Source organism: Oncorhynchus nerka, linkage group LG15 (assembly GCF_034236695.1).
Source record: "Oncorhynchus nerka isolate Pitt River linkage group LG15, Oner_Uvic_2.0, whole genome shotgun sequence".
Lineage (NCBI taxonomy): Eukaryota > Metazoa > Chordata > Actinopteri > Salmoniformes > Salmonidae > Oncorhynchus > Oncorhynchus nerka.
Window position 1 is genome coordinate 20,543,954 of NC_088410.1, and position 7,500 is coordinate 20,551,453.

The window sequence follows — 7,500 nt, forward strand, 5'->3', positions numbered from 1 at the left end:
TTGGAGCCAACTGCCCTGTCATGAGAATAAACTCAAACCTTCACAAGAAGCCAGACATGTTAAATTCGTCGTTAGGTGACGACCGCCTATTTCTACACACTTTAAGTATATGTCTGGTTTTTCATATGAAACAGGTGTCAAAACCTTTCCTCCTCTCATCATAACTCACTTTAGCTGATCACATTTCAAAGGGCCTATTCCCTATATAGTACACTTCTATAGACCCTATTCCCTATATAGTACACTACTATAGACCCTATTCCCTATATAGTACACTTCTATAGACCCTATTCCCTATATAGTACACTACTATAGACCCTATTCCATATATAGTACACTTCTATAGACCCTATTCCCTATATAGTACACTACTATAGACCCTATTCCCTATATAGTACACTACTATAGACCCTATTCCCTATATAGTACACTACTATAGACCCTATTCCCTATATAGTACACTACTATAGACCCTATTTCCTATATAGTACACTTCTATAGACCCTATTCCCTATATAGTACACTACTATAGACCCTATTCCCTATATAGTACACTACTATAGACCCTATTCCCTATATAGTACACTACTATAGACCCTATTCCCTATATAGTACACTACTATAGACCCTATTCCCTATATAGTACACTACTATAGACCCTATTCCCTATATAGTACACTACTATAGACCCCATTCCTTATATAGTACACTTCTATAGACCCTATTCCCTATATAGTACACTTCTATAGACCCTATTCCCTATATAGTACACTTCTATAGACCCTATTCCCTATATAGTACACTTCTATAGACCCTATTCCCTATATAGTGCACTACTATAGACCCTATTCCCTATATAGTACACTTCTATAGACCCTATTCCTTATATAGTACACTACTATAGACCTTATTCCCTATATAGTACACTACTATAGACCCTATTCCATATATAGTACACTACTATAGACCCTATTCCCTATATAGTACACTACTATAGACCCTATTCCATATATAGTACACTACTATAGACCCTATTCCCTATATAGTACACTACTATAGACCCTATTCCATATATAGTACACTACTATAGACCAGGGCCCTAATCCCTATATAGTGCACTACTTTAGACCAGAGCCCTATTCCCTATATAGTGCACTACTTTAGACCAGGGCCCTAATCCCTATATAGTGCACTACTTTAGACCAGGGCCCTAATCCCTATATAGTGCACTACTTTAGACCAGAGCCCTATTCCCTATATAGTGCACTACTTTAGACCAGGGCCCTAATCCCTATATAGTGCACTACTTTAGACCAGGGCCCTATAGAGCCCTAATCCCTATATAGTGCACTACGTTAGACCAGGGCCCTATAGAACCCTAATCCCTATATAGTGCACTACTTTAGACCAGGGCCCTATAGAGCCCTAATCCCTATATAGTGCACTACTTTAGACCAGGGCCCTATAGAGCCCTAATCCCTATATAGTGCACTACTTTAGACCAGGGCCCTATAGAGCCCTATTCCCTATATAGTGCACTACTTTAGACCAGGGCCCTATAGAACCCTATTCCATATCTAGTGCACTACTTTAGACCAGGGCCCTATAGAACCCTAATCCCTATGTAGTGCACTACTTTAGACCAGGGCCTATAGAACCCTAATCCCTATATAGTGCACTACTTTAGTCCAGGGCCCTATAGAACCCTAATCCCTATATAGTGCATTACTTTAGACCAGAGCCCTATTCCCTATATAGTGCACTACTTTAGACCAGGGCCCTAATCCCTATATAGTGCACTACTTTAGACCAGGGCCCTAATCCCTAGATAGTGCACTACTTTAGACCAGAGCCCTATTCCCTATATAGTGCACTACTTTAGACCAGGGCCCTAATCCCTATATAGTGCACTACTTTAGACCAGGGCCCTATAGAACCCTAATCCCTATATAGTGCACTACTTTAGACCGGGGCCCTATAGAACCCTAATCCCTATATAGTGCACTACTTTACACCAGGACCTATAGGGGCTCTTCACCTCTTTAAGGGATCATTACCTCACTATAGAACCCTAATCCCTATATAGTGCACTACTTTAGACCAGGGCCCTATAGAACCCTAATCCCTATCTAGTGCACTACTTTAAACCAGGGCCCTATAGAACCCTAATCCCTATCTAGTGCACTACTTTAGACCATGGCCCTATAGAACCCTAATCCCTATCTAGTGCACTACTTTAAACCAGGGCCCTATAGAACCCTAATCCCTATCTAGTGCACTACTTTAAACCAGGGCCCATAGGGGCTCTTCACTCTTAGGGATCATAACCACACTATAGAACGCTAATCCCTATCTAGTGCACTACTTTAAACCAGGGCCCATAGGGGCTCTTCACTCTTAGGGATCATAACCACACTATAGAACGCTAATCCCTATCTAGTGCACTACTTTAAACCAGGGCCCATAGGGGCTCTTCACTCTTAGGGATCATAACCACACTATAGAACGCTAATCCCTATCTAGTGCACTACTTTAAACCAGGGCCCATAGGGGCTCTTCACTCTTAGGGATCATAACCACACTATAGAACGCTAATCCCTATCTAGTGCACTACTTTAAACCAGGGCCCATAGGGGCTCTTCACTCTTAGGGATCATAACCACACTATAGAACGCTAATCCCTATCTAGTGCACTACTTTAAACCAGGGCCCATAGGGGCTCTTCACTCTTAGGGATCATAACCACACTATAGAACGCTAATCCCTATCTAGTGCACTACTTTAAACCAGGGCCCATAGGGGCTCTTCACTCTTAGGGATCATAACCACACTATAGAACGCTAATCCCTATCTAGTGCACTACTTTAAACCAGGGCCCATAGGGGCTCTTCACTCTTAGGGATCATAACCACACTATAGAACGCTAATCCCTATCTAGTGCACTACTTTAAACCAGGGCCCATAGGGGCTCTTCACTCTTAGGGATCATAACCACACTATAGAACGCTACAGTCAGAAAGACAAAACACTTGTGAATATATTCATTTATTTATTTTAAAAGTCTAAAGTGAAGGCAACAAATGTCCACATATGTTTTTCTCTCTCCGGGCATAAACGTGTCTTATATAAGCAGTTGATTATTTGTTATAAAACTCTAAAAATAAGTATATTAATTAATAGTATATTCAATCGCTTTACAACCAACAAAACACCAGAAAATACAAATGAAAAAGTCAAGAAAAGGAAAATAGTAAGCAATATGCAAATCCAGAAGTTCAAATAATAATAATAAAATAATATTGCTAAATATTCGCCTTTTTACAAAAAATATAGTATTTAAGTGCAAAATTCTGCCACATTTTTTTTTTTTTTTAGTAAAATATTCATTTAGTAAAATAATCATTGTACTGGTATGTACAGATATGTACATAAGTCCAAAAAGGCTTTGGTTTGAAGGTGAGTTGGGTATCAATAACGTTGTGACAATCCGTTTACTCAAGAAGCAGACCGACTCTGAATGACGAGGCAAAGTTACTGGTGATTTCATAACAGTGACCGTAATCTTCACTAATTATGGTAATTAAACCAAAAAATATACGTCAATCTTAACTTTATGGGGAGGAAGGGTAGCCTAGTGGTTAGAGTGTAGAGGTGGTAGGTAACCTAGTGGTTAGAGTGTAGAGGAGGCAGGGTAGCCTAGTGGTTAGAGTGTAGAGGCGGCAGGTAGCCTAGTGGTTAGAGTGTAGAGGTGGTAGGTAACCTAGTGGTTAGAGTGTAGAGGAGGCAGGTAGCCTAGTGGTTAGAGTGTAGAGGAGGCAGGGTAGCCTAGTGGTTAGAGTGTAGAGGCGGCAGGTAGCCTAGTGGTTAGAGTGTAGAGGAGGCAGGGTAGCCTAGTGGTTAGAGTGTAGAGGCGGCAGGTAGCCTAGTGGTTAGAGTGTAGAGGCGGCAGGTAGCCTAGTGGTTAGAGTGTAGAGGAGGCAGGGTAGCCTAGTGGTTAGAGTGTAGAGGCGGCAGGTAGCCTAGTGGTTAGAGTGTAGAGGAGGCAGGGTAGCCTAGTGGTTAGAGTGTAGAGGTAGCTAGTGGCAGTAGGCAGCCTAGTGGTGGTTAGAGTGTAGTGGAGGCGGCAGGGTAGCCTAGTGGTTAGAGTGTAGAGGTGGCAGGGTAGCCTAGTGGTTAGAGTGTAGAGGCGGCAGGGTAGCCTAGTGGTTAGAGTGTAGAGGAGGCAGGGTAGCCTAGTGGTTAGAGTGTAGGGAGGCAGGGTAGCCTAGTGGTTAGAGTGTAGAGGCGGCAGGGTAGCCTAGTGGTTAGAGTGTAGAGGCGGCAGGGTAGCCTAGTGGTTAGAGTGTAGAGGCGGCAGGGTAGCCTAGTGGTTAGAGTGTAGAGGCGGCAGGGTAGCCTAGTGGTTAGAGTGTAGAGGAGGCAGGGTAGCCTAGTGGTTAGAGTGTAGAGGCGGCAGGGTAGCCTAGTGGTTAGAGTGTAGAGGCGGCAGGGTAGCCTAGTGGTTAGAGTGTAGAGGCGGCAGGGTAGCCTAGTGGTTAGAGTGTAGAGGCGGCAGGGTAGCCTAGTGGTTAGAGTGTAGAGGCGGCAGGGTAGCCTAGTGGTTAGAGCGTTGGACTAGTAACCGGAAGGTTGCAAGTTCAAACCCCTGAGCTGACAAGGTACAAATCTGTCGTTCTGCCCCTGAACAGGCAGTTAACCCACTGTTCCCAGGCCGTCATTGAAAATAAGAATTTGTTCTTAACTGACTTGCCTCGTTAAATAAAGGTAAAATAAAAAATTTAAAATGGTTTATTAATATATAATATTTATATCTGTGTGGATATTGTTCATAACTTTCGAGGAGATAGAACATGTGGTTGAGGAGAAAACGGTCTAATTCATGAATAAAACATCTAAAAATCGACAATATAATTGCTTTTAATAAACATTAACAACAATAACAACAAATACACGTTGACAAAATAAAATAAATAAGTGTAAAAAATACAAATATATATTTCATACTGAAACTCTCATATTAAACACCAATGATATTCACTAAGTTGATGGTTTATATTTAAGATCATATTTTACAGTTTTGTAATTATATATTTTTTATTTTAATTAATTATGTCATATTTCACAATTACAGACACCTGTGATAATCTGAAGTATCCAAACGGGCCACTAGATGTCTTGTAATAGATTACATAAAATTCTTGAAAGTTACCAAAAATTCTGGTAGTTTATATACCCTCCCTTTGCAACCCTAGTGCTGTAGTGGCACCCTATGTCATATAGTGTGCACTACATAGGGACCAGGGTTCCAGTCTTCATCTTCTGCCTTTGGAAGAAAGGGCACTGGGGAGAAAGACAAACCACAGACCATTAGTACAAACAGAATGTAAAGGCAACACACACAGGGGGGAGAGAGAGACGGGGGGGAGATGGGGGCGAGAGAGAGAGAGAGACATGGGGGAGAGAGAGACAGGGGGAAGAGAGAGAGACAGGGGGAGAGAGAGAGACAGGGGGGGAGAGAGACAGGGGGAGAGAGATGGGGGCGAGAGAGAGAGAGAGAGACAGGGGGGAGAGAGACATGGGGAAGAGAGAGAGACATGGGGAAGAGAGAGAGACAGGGGGAGAGAGAGAGACAGGGGGGAGAGAGAGACACGGGGGGAGAGAGAGACAGGGGGGAGAGAGAGAGACATGGGGGGGGAGAGAGAGAGAGACAGGGGGGAGAGAGAGACAGGGGGAGAGAGAGAGACAGGGGAGAGAGAGAGACAGGGGGAGAGAGAGAGACAGGGGGAGAGAGAGACAGGGGGAGAGAGACGGGGGGAGAGACAGGGGGAGAGAGAGACGGGGGGGAGAGAGACGGGGAGAGAGACAGGGGGGAGAGAGGACAGGGGGAGAGAGAGAGAGACATGGGGGAGACGGGGGAGAGAGAAAGGTGGGAGAGAGAGAGACGGGGGGAGAGGGAGAGAGAGAGAGACAGGGGGGGAGAGACGGGGGGGAGTGAGGCAGAAGGGGAGAGAGAGGCAGAAGGGGGAGAGAGAGACAGGGGGGGAGAGAGACAGGGGGGGAGAGATGGGGGAGAGAGAGAGACATGGGGGGAAGAGAGAGAGACAGGGGGGGAGAGAGAGAGACAGGGGGAGAGAGAGAGACAGGGGGAGAGAGAGACAGGGGGAGAGAGATGGGGGAGAGAGAGAGAGAGAGAGAGACAGGGGGAGAGAGAGACAGGGGAGAGAGAGAGACATGGGGAAGAGAGAGAGACAGGGGGGAGAGAGAGAGACAGGGGGAGAGAGAGACAGAGGGGGAGAGAGAGAGACAGGGGGGAGAGAGAGAGACATGGGGGAGAGAGAGAGAGACAGGGGGGAGAGAGAGAGACAGGGGGAGAGAGAGAGAGACAGGGAGAGAGAGAGACAGGGGAGAGAGAGACAGGGGAGAGAGAGAGGGGGAGAGACAGGGGGAGAGAGAGACGGGGGGGAGAGAGACGGGGGAGAGAGACGGGGGAGAGAGACGGGGGGAGAGAGACGGGGAGAGGGACAGGGGGAGAGAGAGACATGGGGGAGACAGAGACGGGGAGAGAGAGAAAGGTGGGAGAGAGAGAGACGGGGGAGAGAGAGAGAGAGAGAGAGACAGGGGGAGAGAGACGGGAGGGGAGTGAGGCAGAAGGGGGAGAGAGGCAGAGGGGGAGAGAGAGAGACAGGGGGAGAGAGAGACGGGGGAGAGAGAGACGGGGGGAGAGAGAGACAGGGAGAGAGAGACGGGAGGGAGAGAGAGACAGGGGGGAGGAGACGGGGGAGAGAGAGACGGGGGGAGAGAGAGACAGGGGGGAGAGAGAGACAGGAGGGGAGAGAGAGACGGGGGGAGAGAGAGACAGGGGGAGAGAGAGACAGGGGGGAGAGAGACGGGAGGGGAGAGAGAGACGGGAGGGGAGAGAGAGGCAGAAGGGGAGAGAGAGACGGGGGGGAGAGAGAGACGGGGGGAGAGAGAGACGGGAGGGGGAGAGAGAGACAGGGGGAGAGAGAGGGGGAGAGAGAGACAGGGAGAGAGAGACAGGAGGGGAGAGAGAGAGACAGGAGGGGAGAGAGAGACGGGAGGGGAGAGAGAGAGAGAGGGGAGAGAGAGAGACGGGAGGGGAGAGAGAGACAGGAGGGGAGAGAGAGAGACAGGAGGGGACATTTTTGTAGCAATAAATTCCCTTCATGTATAATTTCTCTTCTTAATCAGTGACAGTGACTCAGTGACCTATATAAACGGAGCCTCAACAACAGGTGAACAAGGTGAAGGAAAAGTCTTCCTCTCCCTGTTCAAGAAAAATATCTAGGCTACATCCCAAATAGCAACCTATTCCCTATATACTTTTTGGTAGTAGTGCACTAAATAGGGAATAGGGTGCCATTTGGTACTTGACGGTAAAGGGAAGTCAGCCACTAGAAGGATCTTTAGATGTGTATTGTTGAGAGAGGGGACACTGAAGTGCACTGGGATAAAACTAGATTAGTGAGAATCAATACCTCC

At 46.6% G+C, this 7,500-nt stretch overlaps 1 protein-coding gene across 1 annotated transcript in view; it reads right to left on the bottom strand.

The window, feature by feature from the left end:
• Positions 1-4,897: 4,897 nt before the first annotated feature.
• LOC135560123 (methyl-CpG-binding domain protein 3-like) overlaps positions 4,898-7,500 on the bottom strand; it is a 53,266-nt gene continuing 50,663 nt past the window's right edge. Inside the window, exon 4 of the mRNA XM_065001260.1 lies at positions 4,898-5,340. The gene's annotated coding sequence lies outside the window, so the exon portion shown is untranslated. The remainder of the gene's footprint in view (positions 5,341-7,500) is intronic.